The 17541-nt window shown below is 37.1% G+C and overlaps 1 long non-coding RNA gene across 1 annotated transcript in view; it reads right to left on the bottom strand.

The window, feature by feature from the left end:
- Positions 1-17295, bottom strand: part of LOC119260862 (uncharacterized) — a 31662-nt gene extending 14367 nt beyond the window's left edge. Inside the window, exon 1 of the long non-coding RNA XR_005128838.2 lies at positions 16891-17295. This is a non-coding gene — a long non-coding RNA (uncharacterized LOC119260862). The remainder of the gene's footprint in view (positions 1-16890) is intronic.
- Between the last annotated feature and the right edge of the window lie 246 nt (positions 17296-17541).

The following is a 17541-nucleotide window of genomic DNA, read 5'->3' as shown; positions in this document are numbered from 1 at the left end:
TCTGTCCCCATTATTTTTATAAATGCAATTTAAAATGACAAAATGCTTTATACATCAGATCATCAAAAAACGAAAACCTTTGGCAACACGAATTTGACAAAGGGTAGACTAACAGGCAGTGTCACCGTGAGAATGGAAATCAGTACAATCTGTGTGAATAGAAATTTGGAAATATCTATACAAATTTAAAATGTAGTTCCAACTCTAGGTTTTTCCCACAAAAATACATACTACTGGAAAAGGGTCTATTGTCATGTTTTGTAGTAATGAGAAAAAGTTATCAAAAAGCAAATGTTCAGAAATAAGGGGTTATTATTGTTTTTCACATAAGAGAATACTATGCAGCTGCTGAGAAAAGTAAGTGACATGGAATCCTCTCCAAAACATTTTTTAAATCAAGACACAGAGACCCACACACACATACATACCACATGTACATGCACACACTTCTAATAATTTATAAAAAATTATCAGAAATTATTTTTTAAGAGTAAGGCTGAGATGTCAAAAGACTTTTCGTTCCATAAACTACCTCTTATTATTACGGTTTAACGTTTTTTTTCTGTCATTTTTCTTAATATGAAAAAAATCTACTTATATAGCTGATGGGATAGAGTTTGAACTAAAATTAAAACCCCATCATTTAAATTCAGACTGTCACTTTCACTGTTGCCATTTTTCATTATTCTAGTAATTGTGTGAAATAAAAATTACATTAATTTAAAAAAGATACCCCGTATGGCTAGATATCATTAACTAGACATCACCCCTGTGAGTGTTTTGGTCTTCTGTAGTTCAGTCCTCTATCTTGCTCTTTGCTCTTGCCCAGGCTTTGCCATTGCCCTGAGGAGAAGGAATCTTTGTGGGAATGGGCTCTGGCATTACTGCTGCCAGTAATGCCTCTAACCTGGGCAACTTTTCTAACCTCAAGGGCTCTGTTTTCTTTTATGTTAACCAGACCTATGGATGGGATCTATTAAAGTTGTTATGGAAAATGGAAAATCCATGTAAATTGCAGCAATATCTAGGACACGGTAGGTGCTCATTAGAAGCAATTATGCCCAGTTAGACCAATTTTTCTAGTTTTTCCTTCTCATCACCTACCATTTTCCAAATTCTCCATCATTAAAGCATCTTTCCCTTCAACCTTGCCACACCCACCATCTACTGTTCTTTTCTTTTCACTCTGCTACCACACCTCGAGTGGCAGGGTGGCTTTTACATTCTTCTCTCTCTTAACCATCACTCTGCCCTTTATCCTTGCTTTCTAGCTTTTGTCTCATCATTCTACTAAAACTGCTCATGTGAACTTCCTACTGGCTCAAATCAGTTACTCAATGACAATTCCTCAGTACTATGTGAGCATTTACAGCATTTCAAGCATTCCTGTTGATCTTTAGTGGACTTTTCTCTTCCCTTGGTTTTCATGACCCCCTTCAAATATGCAACTCTGGCTTAAACTTCTGTTCCTCTAAACATGGCAGTCTACCTGCTTCTTTACCTTATGGTCTTCTCTTTTGCCTTTTATCTATTGGCAAGAGCCTTCAACTATGAGATTTTAGCTTTCAGAACTTTGGGAACTAGTCCAAATCTTTATATTGGACCATGTGATTGCCCCAGCTTACATCCCACGTATTCAATTGATTTTGTTGCATTTTCATAGAGAGTGATGTCACATTTCAACCATTATTCTTTCTAGACCCACACTTATCTGATTTCTCTGTTTTTGTAAAGGAAACCCATCTTCTCTATTATTTAGGATTAAATTCATAGTCATTACTGACTACTCTTTCCTTTGTCCTCACATTCAACAAATTGCAAACAAACATCGTTTGTACTCTTTAAAATTGATAGTAAGCTGCTATCATTTTTTTTTCCATGGCATGAACTGGTTTCTTTGAACTGGTTTCTATGCATTTAATCTTGCACCTCTCTTAAATGTTCTCAGCTTTTAATCTCTTCCTCTCTTTACTCTTTCCTAAACAATATTTTGGAATAACTTTCTTAACCCTCAGTTTTGATCAATGTTATTCAACTATTCTGAAACATTTGATACTCTCTTTATTTCTTATTATCCCCCTCCATTGAGGCACACTTTTTAGTATATTTATTAAGGGCATGGTCCATGAAGCCTTTTCCTCTGGGTTGAATTCTAGCTCCGCTATTTACTGGCTGAGTGAACTTGGGCAAGTTAATTCATCTTTTTGTGCTTCCATTTCATAGTTACTACTGGTGCCTATATCATAGAGACAGAAATAATGCAGTGCTTCTGAGAGTGCAGTAAAAATGATCCCTGTTTATGTATGTGAATATGCACACATACATATATATGTAGATTTGCTTGAAGTAATTTGTTGACTAGATTTTAAAAGTGTACATTTCAATTCATTTATTTAACAAATGCTTATTAATTTTCAGACATTGTTTGTAGGTGCCAGGGGTACGGAACAGTGTACAAAACATCAAAAAGATAGAATGTCAATGAAAAAAAAAATGTTTGAAGAAAAGTGAACAGGGAATAGATAGTATCTTGGGATCCCCTGGCATATGGTGGTTGGAGAGTGAGTACCCTACAGGCAGACACCATTTGATGGTGGACTCAAATGTTGGGAAGGAATAAGCCATGGCTCTCTGGAAGACAAAGGGAGCAGTAAGATCACCACCCCTGAGTGTGTTTGAGACCAGGAAGCCAGTGTATCAGGTGAAGGTCAAGCAGGTTGTCAGGGCCCACATCTGGCAGAATTTTGACCTAGGCCATGGAAACAACACTGACTTTTCCTTTGAGAACTGAGTAATGCAATTGAGATTTTTTTGCATATGAGTAACACAGTGTGATTTCTTTTATTTAGGTTGCTGTCTGGAGAATACGCTATAGAGGGATTAGGACAGAGGTGGATGCAGAGTTAAGGAGACTCTCACCCAGTTGTATTTTAAGACATAGAATCTCTTGGAATCTGCATTTTAACAACACTGTCAATTTTCTGGCTGATTTTTGGAGGCTTTTAAAAATAAATTCTTCTCCATTCTGATATTTTTATTTTAATTAAAAACAGGCATATCCACCATCCCTTCTGCTTTTTCTTACCACATCTGGAATTGTGCTTTAGCATATTCTCAGGTTTTTAATAAATGTTTTCTAGGAAGAAGTCACTTAGGAAGTTTTTAGCTTAATTCCTGCAATAAGTGATAAACATTTCTCACTGGAATCTTGCAGATGAGGTAGACAAGGCCCAAAGAGTTTAGGTCTTCTCAAGAGTCTCAGAGCTACTAGGTAGAGGAATGGAGACCACTTGTACTTGGAAATCTTCCCTATGGATGACACTGTATTAAAAGGAAGATGAAGCATTTTGACTTCTTGGTTTGAGAGACAAATCTGTTATAGAGGGGTTAGGAGTTTAATGTAGATGGAAACCCAGCTTGCCACTGTCAGGCTACTGACTGGTGTCACTTAAGGAATGTATCTGTCTTATGATGACAACAGAAGACCATCTTAACAGAAAAATTAGACAAATTACCTAAACAAAACCAAGTTTCTCACTTGTAGGAAAAGGAGCATCCAAAGGATTTCTTGGCTATCAGATCACTTTATGAAATAATATTTTGATGACTTAAGTGTGAACAAATCAGAAACATATGTTTTCAGTTTCCTGGGGAATAATGATTGCTTTAAAATTAGCCTTAAGGTGCCAGGTGGAGTATAGATTTTATTAAGTCTCAAATATTTGGCAAATAGTTCAAGATGTTGGGCCTGATGTGCATCTGGATTCATCTAGTCCTGATATAAATTAGATAGTGCAAACATGTGTTGAGTGTGTGACTTTGATCTCCTTTCAAAAGGGATTGGATTCCTGGGACCTAACTTGCTCTCCCAAATGGAAGTTCAGTGTGTGCCTGGATTTTCCTTCTCTTCACTGATATTTTCCATTAACTCATGGAAATATGGATGAACATTTGGAAAGCCAGTTGGGAATGAGGTAGAACCAAGGAAACTTCATATCTAACAATTAATAAATAATATTTTCAATGACAATCCCAAACCTGTGCAGAGGACCTTTAAATTGGAAATTAATTTTTAGAAATGTTCTCATTTGAAATTATTTATCAGATTTTTACCAACATTTAAACAGTTATGAGTCACTAACCTAGGAAGTGATAGAGCTTATACATGTATGAAAAAAAAAATCTTTCTAATCCTATTCACTGGGATTAAAAAACTTAACTTCTTCAGTGAAAACCACCCCTTTGGATTATAGCTTTCATTAAATTACTCATTATAAATGGTGTTATAAGTGGTATGAAACCAGCATGATTCTAATTAGTGTTAATCAGTCTAAAGTGATAAAGTTTGTTGACACTGAGTGAGCTATATTCAATATAATATAATTTATCTTATTTTTGAAAAGTTTTATTTTTTTAAGTACAGAGATACAGAGGGGTGTGTATGTATGTGTGTGTGTGTGTGTGTGTGTGTGTGTGTGAATATTTTTGTCTCTCACACATTCCGACCGCCATAAATCTTTTAATGTGTTGGGTAGGCTGTGACATGGAAGGCAGGAATCACATGTGTCAGAGCTGAGTCATGCTAATACACAAGACTGAGTTGCGTTTCTTCTTCTATAACATCAGAGAATCACGGAAAAGCCTTTCCTCTCTTGAGTCAATAATATTCACCCACTTTCCTTTCATAGCCCATATAAACCTGGAGGTTGTTTGTCTCCATGACCACAATTTCTGTTTTTGTCAGGGTTACTTGTAGAGCTAGTTAGCTTACTTTCATGAATGTTTACCCTGGTTTTAAATGATCACTTCAATTTTTAATTCATTTTTCACTATTTCTGTTGGTTCTCATCTAAAATGGGAATAAGTATGATAAAGAGATAAAAAGATAAAAACATCAGTTTTTATCAGAGACTGGTGGAAGACTTCAAAACTGAATTGTTTAGGGCCTCCCTGGTGGCTCAGCGGTTGAGCGCTGGGTTGCGAAGCTGCCCACAGCCTTTGCAGCGCCAGTTCGATCCCTGGCTGCTCCCTGGCCACTGGAAGAGGGTCCCACATGGCGCGCAGACCTCTCCTGCTGCCCGCTGCTCCCCTCAGCAGTGTACTTCGGTCCTTCTGCCTGCTCTGTTCCCCGCTCTGGCTCTGGTGAATTCTCTCACCCTCCTGCCCTCCTGTACTTCTGACTGTACCCAGTGCTTGTGGAAATAAATAAATAAATAAATAAATCTTTAAAAAAAAAACAAACTGAATTGTTTAATGATACTGAGGAATTTAACAATTCTTTGAGTGAACAACTGAAAATGTTTTGTGATTGATTATAAAGAAGTTGGTACAATTTCAGCTGATTGACTTGAGCATCAGAAAAATGGCTAGGAATAGAAAGATATAAATATTTGGATTACCCTTATTTATGTTGCAATTTTATTCTGTAAGCATTACTAATCTAGTCAGTGCGTGGTACTGAAATAGAAAGTATAGTCATTGCAAACCATATACTAGTTGTGTAACCTTAAGCTTATCATTTAGCTTCTCTGTGCCCTGATTCCTTATTATAAAGTAAATATAGTAATATATCTTATAGGGTGAGGTTATTCATGAGAAACACTTAGCATTATCCTTATCACATAGTATGAGTTCAGTGCATTATTATAATCATTATTATTATTATAATTTAAAGGTTCTATTTTATATATTTATACTCTGATGTATAAAATAACCAGAGAACAACACAGATAATATTTGATTGCAATGTAGTGCAATTGTGGGTAGATGAAATAAAACTCTATTTTGGTGGAAAGCATAAGAGTGCAAACTCACTGAGGAGACATAGTAGAAGGTGACAGCAAAAAAAAAAAAATATTAGATCCATATGCTTTTTAAACCTATAATAAGATTTATATTTTGAAGAGTTGATTGAAGAATGAATTATAGAGGGGCAAGAGTGAATACTGAGAGACCAGTTAAGAGATTAGTGTAGTAACACGACTCTTTTTTTTTTTAAGATTTATTTTATTTATATAAGAACCGGGGTACAGGCCAGATGCGTGGGAGAGTGAGAGGATTCACCAGAAACAGAGCAGGGAACAGAACAGAGAGACTGACAAAATACACTGTTAAGGGAGCAGTGGGTGAGACAGGAGAGGTCCACTCGCCATGTGGGTTGCTCCGAGGCCAGTGGGGATCTTACTGGCACTACAGAGGCTGCAGACAGCTTCACAGGCTGCGCTCAACCGCCTGCGCCACCAGGGAGGCCCCACTACTCATATATTGAGTAACACAACTTAGGTTTTAACACAACTCATGTTTTAAGAGTAGTGGTGTTGGAATTAGAGAAAAATAGATATACTGAAGATATGTCTGAGAGATAGGACCTTCAGCGAATGATGGATTATTTAAACTTGGTGAGAATGAAGAAATTTGAAGACTCAAGTATGAGTCTCCCTTCTTAACTTTTCTTGTTTTAGAAACACAATATTTTGTGGTATTTTTACAAAGATGAAGAAAATTCAAACAGAAATTAGTGTTGGACCCATGAGGTTAAAGGTCCATATTAGGTGACAAACAATAGACCTGGATCAGAGATATATAACAGGATGTTGTGAATTTACAGAGGGCGTTTAGAGCCATTAAATTAAAATAGTCGTATAGGTCTATAGTTCAGCCAGAGAGCAGGAAATCCAAAACATTCAACTTCACAAGCTTGGGATATAGAAGGAAAACCCTGGCAGGGAAGCTGAGAATAGTAAGAGATAAGGTAAATTAAGAGAGAAAAACAAAACAGAAAATGAAATAGCTACTCTTTGAAGGTCACATTACATCATGTCTCTTCTCTTGCACTATTAAATTTTGACTAGCAAAGATCTCTTCTTCAGCGTCATACCCATATTTCATAGTCATTTTCTTGAGCTTCATTAATATGATTGGGAGCAGCAGTTTACTCTATGCAGGTATCAGCAAAGCAAGGAGGAGGTTGTTTCAGAAAATGCCTTCAGGTTAAATGCATCCTGCAATGTTAAGGTTAAAACAGGAGCCAGAGGCCGTTAGAGTTATGTCCCCTTCATTCAGGTGTTTGGAATGGAAGAAATATATTTGTTACCAACAGGCCTTTTTCTCCAGCAATAAAGTGAACTGGACCGATCTTTGTTAAGAACCTTTCAAGTTCACACTCAATTCTTACATGTGGATGGTTTATTTAAGGAAAAGCCAAGGTACAGACTTCTAAGAATTATCCAAAGCTATGTCAACTCTTCTGATATTTTGTCTACATTGTGATATATAAAACAGCAAAATTATACATATAAATATACCTCTATACATTCAATTAATCTTTGAGGCAAAGAAATTATCTAAATCACTTCTGTAGCCACAGCACCTAGCCAGCACCTGGCAGAGAGTGAGAACATAAGTAATTTTTGGCTGAGTGAATAAATAAATACCCAACGAAGAGTCTAAGGAAGTAGAAATAAAGATTATATTTTAAAAAATAGTTTTTATTATGAAAAATTCTTACATCATCTCTTATCTTTGCCCATACATAATATTGATATGTTTATTGTACTTTACAATTCCAAAGCTTCTTCCTAAGCATTAGTATTCTTACAAAGCTATGAATTTTCCATCATACATTTTTTTTTTTCATTCAAGCAAGCTATTTTGCTAATGCAACAAAGCCAGTGAAAAGAACCAAGCCAAAACTCTACAATACCAGCAGCAGTGATGGTAAGGCTGGCTGTGACATGGTAAATAGTATATCTTATTTTACAAGAAAAAAAATCCAAATTGATATTTAGTAGTCTGATGGTTGTGCCAGGATCACACTGCCAAAGAAACACTTGTAGATTGCAAAGTGATATTTAAAGAAAAATGCAGATCTGATAGGCATCTCCATGTTTTGTATATTTGCTTTTCAAGAAAAGATGTTGAATAGGCTATTTGATATGTTAGCTGAATGCAGCTGTTTAGATATTTGTTTGGTCTGCTATTGAATTTTTCATTAAAAATATGTGGTTAACAGCAGCCAACCTGATTTGCATGTGTGTGTTTCTGATTTGTTCACCGCTATGCCTCCTGTCTCCTACATCTTAATCACACCCAGGCGCCCGCCCCATTACATTTCCAGAAGGGAAGTGATGGACATCCTTTGACTCTCTTCATGACCCCCTGATAATCCTGTTTCACACACAGGCTCCCTGCTGTATGAAACACAAAAGCTGCCACTGTAGTTCTTTACTTCCAGTCGATATTCTGACAGACTTGATCTAGCAAATTAGTATGCTGTGGTAGGGGCGCGACAAAAGACCCTTTTGACACACTCTGAATCAATACCAGGGCCGACAGAGAGCCATTTCACCGTAGTTCTGTTATTTTTCCCCTTTTGATGACCCTTTGCTTTTTTTTCCCAGCTTATATGACCTTGTCAGATTTAAAAACATAATGTTAGAAAAGTCACCCTTGCACGCGCATGTGCGGGGGGGGGGTAGGGTGTGTGTACACACACCCTCATATGCACACGCACACACACACAATCCTCTGCATGCCCAAATTCCTAATAAAAATAGAAAAGAGATGTGCAGCTGGCAAGGAAATTCAAATGCCTTTAAAAAAAGAAAATCCTACTTTCTACTTTAAAAAAATGAACAAAATAGGAAAATAATCAGATATCTCTGTTAGTTATTATATTAGTTAACATAATACTAATTGTCAGACCAATTTTCATATCAAGGTATAGCTGGATATTGCTAGTTTTCAAATTCTAAAACTTGTGAAAATGAAACATGTAATTCCCTGGGTGTTTCATATTTCATGTTGCCAATTATAGTTTTATTAACCAAGTTGTATTAACCAAGATTCTGGAGCATAAGATATTGACAGTTTTGTTACATTTCTCAGGTTAATATCATTAGAAACTAAACTTCAAATAGTTTTAAGATCAAAATAAAAATATCCATAAAATATCTTTACCAATATTTCTCATAACAAAATCTTACTTTTTAAATATCATGGAATTTTGGTAAAATTCTGCTTTTCCAAAGTCATATTATGAGGAATACCAATATCAAATCCCACTGCATGCTTAATATGATCTTTGCAAATGGCTTTTTTTGAACACAAACACATGTGTATTTAGCACAAATGTTGATCCTCTTTTAGGTTTAATCTAAGTATTTTGATATATGCAGATGTTAGAAATTCATTTTATCTGTATTTGAAAGCATAAATATATACATATATAATACAAATACTAATTCACTGCAATGGTGCCTTTACTCACTCTTTATACAACAAATAAGAAACTGATGCTCTGAAAATGAACTGAATTTAAATAATATCGCCTTTCTCCTTTTTCATATTGCAACAATAGAACACAAATAAATGACATGAATATGTTTCTCAGAACTTAATATGTGAACAAAAAGACATCCCCAGGGTTAGAAAGCCCTTGACCTTTGTAAGCAAAAAAATCTGTCCTAAAGCAGGTGCCCAGTTAATTTCTAGTGTTTTCCAAGGAGTATGTCTACCACCTTTTAGGCACTTCACCACTTTCCAGCATGGAAGCCTTCTCTCAAACAAAACAACTCTGGAGATTCTATTCAGACATAAGATTACTACAGCTAATCCTTTCTAGAAACATGTTTGCAAAATTATCTAATCTAATTCCAAATCCTCATTCAGTTTTTTCCCTCCATTACTAGCAACTCAATCTCCAAAATTAACCCAGCTTGGAAACTGGGTTGAAACAGTTTGTTATTTTGATTTATCAGTGCTAGTATCAGGGCATACTGATTCAAGGGCCTCTATATAAAGAATAGAGTTAGATGATACAAGACAAATCACAAATGTAATGTAATTGTATAAGTCCTTTTGTGAATTCTGTGATAGCAACGCAGTACGATTCTGGACTATATGACTTCACATCTTTAAAAACTATTGTTTTATAAAATATCTTTAATATGATCCAAGCTGTACAGACTTTGGGGATGGTGAACATATAGATATACATATTATCTTGATCATTATTTCAGTTTAGAAACATAGAAGAGATGAAATTAAGATTTTTTTGTCTATAATATTTAAGCATTTTAAATTTCTTGTGTTTTTTATTTCAAGAATATGCATAATTCTTACAAATGAATGAATTAGGACAAACTGGTTTTTTTTTGTTTTTGTTTTTGTTTTTGCAGGGGGAAGGTCTGTAGTTTCATGTTAAACAAAAAATCACCAAATCACACTAAACCAGTAGTTTTTCTAAAAGTCGACTTCCCCAACTGTTTAAATACACACACACACACACACACACAGTGACTTTACCATCTACAAAAAGACTATGACTGTTCTACCATTAGATGAGATTCTCCTTTAGATAAAGCAAAACATTAGGTTCAGATGTTAGAGTCCAGTTCCTGAAGGACTATTAGATAACACAGAGGTTTATAAAGAAATGGGAAGGTGGGCCTCCCCGGTGGCGCAGCGGTTGAGCGCTGGGTTGCGAAGCTGCCCCCGGCCACCGAAGGAGGGTCCCACATGGTGTGCAGACCTCTCCTGCCGCCCACTGCTCCCCTCAGCAGTGTACCTCAGTCCTTCTGCCTGCTCTGCTCCCCGCTCTGGCTCTGGTGAATTCTCTCACCCTCCCGCACTTCTGACTGTACCCAGTGCATGCATAAACAAAACAAACAAACAAACAAATAAATAAAACATGCCTCTATAAAAAAAAAAAAACCTATAAAAAAAAAAAAAAAGAAATGGGAAGGATATCTGTTTAATTATAATCCAGAGAGAAAATCTCCATCATGATAAGCAAAGATCTCTACAATTTTGTCTGCTCTGGAGATTTTTTTTATTGCTTGTTTCTCTGGATTAGATTTTTTGGTAATGCATTTTCATGCCCTTACACTACTTATTTATTACTGAGGGCTTCATTAACAGGAAACCATCTAATCCTGCCTAATTTATGCTTTGAGAATTTCTCTCCTTAAAAATAATCTGTTGCAAATTTGGGGTTTTTTGTTTGTTTCTGAAGTTCTCATCATACAACTTCACACTTTATCCACATACCACAAGTGACTGAGTTTAGATAGAAATCAAGTTCACAGGAAAGGAATCATTTACCTGGAATGGGAACGTTCTGGGTTTGCAGGTCCTGATTCATCCTTGTTTGCACAACCCCTCTGTTGCAACAAGCCTAGTGACTTCCACGAGGTGCATTAGGTCAAAGCAGATAATCTCTCTGTGTTATAAAATAGCCTTTTAAGCTACTCTTTTGTCTCTTTTGCATTGGTACAAATGATTATTTGCACATCATTTTTAAGGCAGAACCCCTTATTTAAATAGGAGAAAAGTTCAAAGCTAAAATTCTTGGGTCATATCTATTCCATACTGGAAAAGTTAGTCTGTATAAACTTTGAGAATCATAAGATAGAAATGTTATTTTCTTAAAAATCAATCATTATAATCTGGCATGAGTTTTAAAAGAAGAAATATGTTAAATATGGGAAAAATTTCTTTATTCATAGCATACATGTGAATGCCAAAGTTCTTACATAACTAATTCCTGATTGTTTAGTGATATTTTATCCACAGTTTTCTAGATAAACCCTCCTCTACTTTTTGAAATACCATGTGCCTCCTGACATCTTCATTTTCCTCAAGGTTCCTACACTCGAGTTAAAGGAGTGAAGGTAGAAAAAAATATAACTCGAAGCAATCATCTGCATCGCTTTTCTAAAAATGGTTTTCTTTTATTCTAGTTTCTAATACAATTAAAACATTGAAATGTTAAGGTAGATGACTATATAATTTATAAAAAGATTGAATGAGCCCTAATATGACACAAATAGGACTTGTCAGAGATTTTCAAGCTTATGTTAATTACTATGAAAAAAACTAATTTTCAAGAATGAAAAATAATCCAGAAGGTACAAATTACCATTGTTGGGGGAGGAAATCAAACAAAAGGAGATACCAATATGCACACCACCAGGTCTATTACCTCTTTGCTAATGATTTCAACATGGTAGTTTTATATATATTCTATTGCTACTTGACATGGTATTTTGTATATCTTCCTTCCCAAGTATTTTTAACTAGCACAGTGATTACAAAGGGCAGGGAAGTCATTAAAATAGTATCTTCATGACTTTTGAGAATTGGGATAATGCAGAAGAGAATAAGTTCGTCCTCCAAATTCATTATGACTCTAATTAAGGCTTCCATGAATCTTTCAAAAATAAGAAGGGCAATATCATGTTTCTAGAGCTTCCCTTCTCTCTGAATTCAGCAAGTATGGTTTGGCAGGAGCACTGTTTTCTAGAGTAAAACCCCGCTGATCCATCCCGAGAAAGACAGGAAACTGTTTTCGTTAGCTATGTGAGTAAAAATCAGTGAAAAGATGGAAGCCCCTGCCACCATCATGAGCAATGGTGGAGGCCATGGTGATTGGTCCTAGCCAGGGGTATGGTCAGGCCAGACAATGGGCTGTGGGGTAGACAGGTGACAGTGCTTGATGATTCTGACTGGGAGGACTGCAGAGTGCTTCTTAAGTAAGACAACACTCCTCTTGCATGTACATATGGAGACATAAAGAAGAACCAAGTCTTGGCCCCCCTGGTGGCGCAGGGGTTAAAGACACAGCACTATTATCCATTCACCAGCCACTGCACACTAGTTCCATCCCCGACCAGGGAGCTACCCACATGGCGCAGCAGACCTCTCCTATCTCTCCCATTGCTCCCCTCAGCAGTATATTTCAGTAGAAGTGCCTGTTCTGCTCCCCAGTCTGTTTCTGGTGAATCCTCTCACTCTCCCCCCCCAACACCTCTGGCCTACACCCCCAGTTCTTGTATGCATAAATAAATAAATCTTAAAGAAGAAGAAGAACTAAGTCTTGAAGAGAAAGGGTTGAGGGTTCATTCTACTGGGGAGAGGTTCTGAGCAAAGTGAGTTCATTCTCCTACTGGTAATTTTTCGGGGTCTTTGAAGAAGCTAGAGAAAAATTCTGGATAAAGCCAAGTATATACAGGCTTTTCCTTAAGAAGATAACATTCTAGGCCGATGACTGCTTTCACTGTGAAGAGAAGGGGCTGGCCAGAAGCATGCTGCTGTTCACCTCCTCGCTCCACATGCAAGGTGAGCATGCATGGTGCCAGCTTTGCAACTCATGACCCAGCCTTCATGACGGGATTCCCTTTTAACTCTCAGACTTAGGTGAGTGCTGGGCTACACCTTCACCTCACCTTATTGAATATGAGAGGGGAAATAGAAAGAGAAGGTAAAAAGTACGGTCTGATTATTCAGGTTTGGGTTGTTTTGGTGCTTATTATCCATGGCCACCACTTTATGAGATACCAAGAAAATTATATTTATTATGACTACATCAAGACAGATGAAGTAAATTTTAAGCAATTATTTTCCATCCTTAACCAACACATTGATACATACATGGATAAATTAAGCTAATTTCCATTTTATAATCTGGGATGCATCCCTTAGACAAAAATCTTTTTTTTCTCCTAGATCAGTAACATTATCCATTGCAACCACGTCCTTTAAAGTTGTATGTCTATGATTGCAGTGTTCTTGAGTGTAACATTCACTTATAGTTGCACCATTGCAGTATTAAAAGCACTCTGAAATTAACTGATGTGTATCTGTGAGGTTAACTAAGCTTTACAATGCTCTGAAGAACTCAAAAGTATAAAATTTAATTAAATGACATTTTGCAATTTTAAGATTGAACCTTTGCTAAGAAAGACGAGCACAGAAAACCCCATTAAAATTGCAGATTCAGGGCCTCCCTGGTGGCGCAAGGGGTTAAACACAGCACTATGCAGATATCCGCAACCTCTGCAGCATGAGTTTGATCCCCGGCCTGCTAGGGAGCTACCTACATGGTGCAGCAGACCTCTCCTGTCTTGCCCACTGCTCCCCTCAGCAGTGTATTTCGTCAGTCTGCCTGTTCTGTTCCCCACTCTGTCTCTGGTGAATCCTCTCACCCCCCGCACCTCTGGCCTGTACCCCAGTTCTTGTATGCATAAATAAATAAATCTTAAAAAAAATTGCAGATTTAAACACATGTACTTCACCATCACCTGCCTTGTTTTGCCTTTTTTTTTTTTTATCCCAAATTTGGTTCTCTTTCTCTTTTCTTTTCTCTTATTCCCAGTTCCTCTTTGAATTCCACATTCTTTCAGTCTTAAAGACAAATTCAGTGCAAATGCATAGTACATCATGTTTCTAAAAATTCACATTCAATTTCTAAGCACATGCTGTACAATTCGATACATCCCAAGCTGATTCCATCATCCAAAGCCAGAAAAAATCCATTCTCCGCTCAGACTGTAAATGTCATCATCACTAACTTTTCTCTTTCTTACCCTCCTGTCTGTCCAATGAGCAAATCCTGCTGATATAACCTCTTTCAGACCTTACAGTTCTTCCTATTATTCTCTATTCTACCAACTCTGCAATTGTTCATTCTCTCCTTACGAGCAACCACGACTATTTCAACAGTCACCTAATAGTTGTTTTCTTCATCTGCCATACTGGCAGCAGAACTTTTAAACTACTCTTATGCTATCTAAATATTTGTTCAGTTCTTCTGTAGACATTAAGTTTGAGGGAAAAAACCTCGAGTGAAACATACCTAAGAAAACCAATTGAATCCTGCATTTCTCATAATTTTTCCCTCCTGATCTCCATAATCCTTCTCCTCTTCCTCCTGAGTCCAGATGTGCTCTTTCATTGTTATGTCTTGCTTTCCCTTTTCTTGCAACCACCCTAAATTTTGCCTAAACTTTTGGGATATATTTCCCTAGGAACTACGGATTTCTTCCCTGAAGAATTCTCTCAATGTCTTACTTTCCTTCAGTTTCTAGAAAAATGTTTGCTGGAAAAAAAATAGACAAACTTTTTTTTAAAGTTCCTTGATACCATCTCCCCCAAAATCTTATTTGGATTCTACTTACAGTATAAGTCAAGGTGGGGTAGAATAGTCTGTAGTTATTTGATGACAGGCACCAGAAGCCAGCTCTGTAGTTTTTGGGAGACTTTGCTCCTGACTAAATAGGATTAAGGCTGTTTAAAAATATAATTCATTTGGATTTCCTTTTTCTTTCAGACACCTGCTCATAGTGCTTGCTTGTCTAGGTAGAAAACATATGACTTGGTGCAGGGGGAAAAAATTCCCTGATTTTTTTTTAAAGGGTTAGAATTTCTCACTGAAGAACATATCCATACACTAAAACATAATGAACAACCTGATTGCACAACTGCACCCTCTTACTCTCCAGTCAGTGAAACTTTATACCCTTGAAAGCTTATGGAAATGTGCTACTTTGCCTACTCCATGAATCTTGGCTAAGTAAAACCCACAGCATTTTTCAGGCCACGACACAGCGGTGGGCAGGTTCTATGCAGAGAATGCAGCATGCCCAGCCTGACTCAGCAGGATGAAATGGCCACGTGCATAATTGATTCTTCCTCTTTCTTCCGCTTGGGCCATTTTCTGAATTTAGATAAACATTCATACCACCCCCCAACCATCTCTCTGCCTGTGCTATTTTAGGAGTGTGGTGGCTTGTCATTGGAAATCAGGGCTCCAAGAATTTTTTCTCCTGGTATTTATTTTACATTAAAATAGGATTATTGCCTTTGTTTTCTAAGTAATAAGTTTATACAAAGTGTATAGAAAACACCCTTGGGTGTCCAGAGACCACCTTCTGCTCTTCTTCTATATTAAACAGAATTCTGATTTTCCTCAAGTTGTGGCCTCTCTCCTGACAAGCTATGTGTCCCAGCGCAATCTGCCTTCAACTCCAGGGCAGACACAGATCAGATGGGCTTTAGGATTATTCTACTCTGTTTGCTGCCATTGGGTGAGAATTGTCATCTTGAGCACATTTTGGGGGGGCTGACAGAAATTTGCAGAGTAGCAAGTAAGGGATTCCTTCACTTCAGGAAGACAATCACCAGGTGCCTTTCTCTTCCCTTGGGACATCTTTACAAGTGTGTGATATTCCTGAATCATTGTTCTTGTTCTGGGCCTCAGGATAATAGCAAAACCAAAATGGCAAAAAAAAGTCATTAAGTCATCAGTCATCAAGCCATCAATTCCTGTGAGCTTACGGTTCAAATGAGACAATATATTTGCTTCTTCTTCAAAATATTTAGTGAGTAAATGCCTCACAGTTGAAAATACCTTAACTGCTACAAACCTGCACAAAATCAAGTCCTAAAGAAGTATACGTGAGTCCAAGGTAGACTCATGTATTGTCTCAGTGCCTATCTCCACGCTTGACTTGTGCCAAGAGGGGGAAAAAAAAAATCTCTTGAAGACTTTTAAGGTTTAAAGGTTTAAATACCTCTTTTACAGTATGCAAATCCACCCTGCTAACCATGCCCTCAATATCTGGTAACCCACACTATTAAGACCTAATGTTTTAACAGAGAATTCTAATAGAGAGCAGAGCCTTTCCACTCTGAGAATTAAAAGAACAGATGGGAGAGAAGGGCAGATTGCCAGCATTACCTGCTTCTGTTTCACCTGCAGGCAAACTTGGCAGCTACCACATGCTTACATGATTCTTCATCTAAGATGATAAAATGAGCATTTTATATTCCCGTGAACAAACATTATCTTTTTTGGTAGTACATTTGCTCAACAAATCTTGGCTTGAGGCACAAGGTATTATCACAGTTCTAGTGGGAGAAATATTTGTCAGATGTCCTTCTGCAGGCACAGCAATTACAGAACAGGGGTGAAGAGACAGTTGCCCTATCATATGGGAAGAATCATAGAGATTGTGCTAGATAACTATGCCCACAAGATTCTCTCTAATATGGCACTAGATTCAGGAGAAACACAGCATTTCCTGTGTCATGGTAACCAGGGGTGCTCACCAGAACTCAAGTGTTCTTCATTACATCACTTCTGCTTTTGGTCCTTCTGGAAGCTGCATCATGGGAATCTCTCCACCCACAGTGGTTTTCACATCAGTTCTAATGCCCTAAACTAATGTCTTGAAGCTCTTAATGCCTGGAAAAACACTGTTTGGTAGTCTTTCTCTAGGGATGTTATTTGCCTACTCTTCTGTGACATGGTCCTGACTATAACCTTCAACAATAGCTAAAGGTCAGACTGGGTCCCTCAGCCTGCTGAAGTCTGAACTTTCACTAAGGTAGAAGCTCTTTATAGCCTTCTAAATTGGAATCACAAACTTGGGTTCATGTTCTGCCTCTATTCATATAAAACCCCATTCTTTAAGGCTACCCAATAATCATAGGTACGGAGGGGGAAAGTCCTAATGGTCATAACCATATAACCATTGTTCTACATACTATGACATCATCATCAACAACAACGACACGGAATTACTGAACATTTGCAAAACTCTAGGTACTGAACTCCAGGAACTGAACATGGTATTTGACTTTTGCCATTGTTTTCTGTGGTAGATGGTATTATTTTACCCATACTGCAGATGATAAAACTAAGTCACAGTGAAACTAAATATTTTTTTTTCCTGGTTTTATAATGTCTTCCCTGATTTT

The sequence above is a fragment of the Talpa occidentalis genome, unplaced genomic scaffold (assembly GCF_014898055.3).
Source record: "Talpa occidentalis isolate TD23 unplaced genomic scaffold, MPIMG_talOcc4v2.1 talOcc4.6, whole genome shotgun sequence".
NCBI lineage: Eukaryota > Metazoa > Chordata > Mammalia > Eulipotyphla > Talpidae > Talpa > Talpa occidentalis.
Note: the sequence above shows the minus strand (reverse complement) of the source record. Positions and strands in the feature narration are given on the sequence as shown.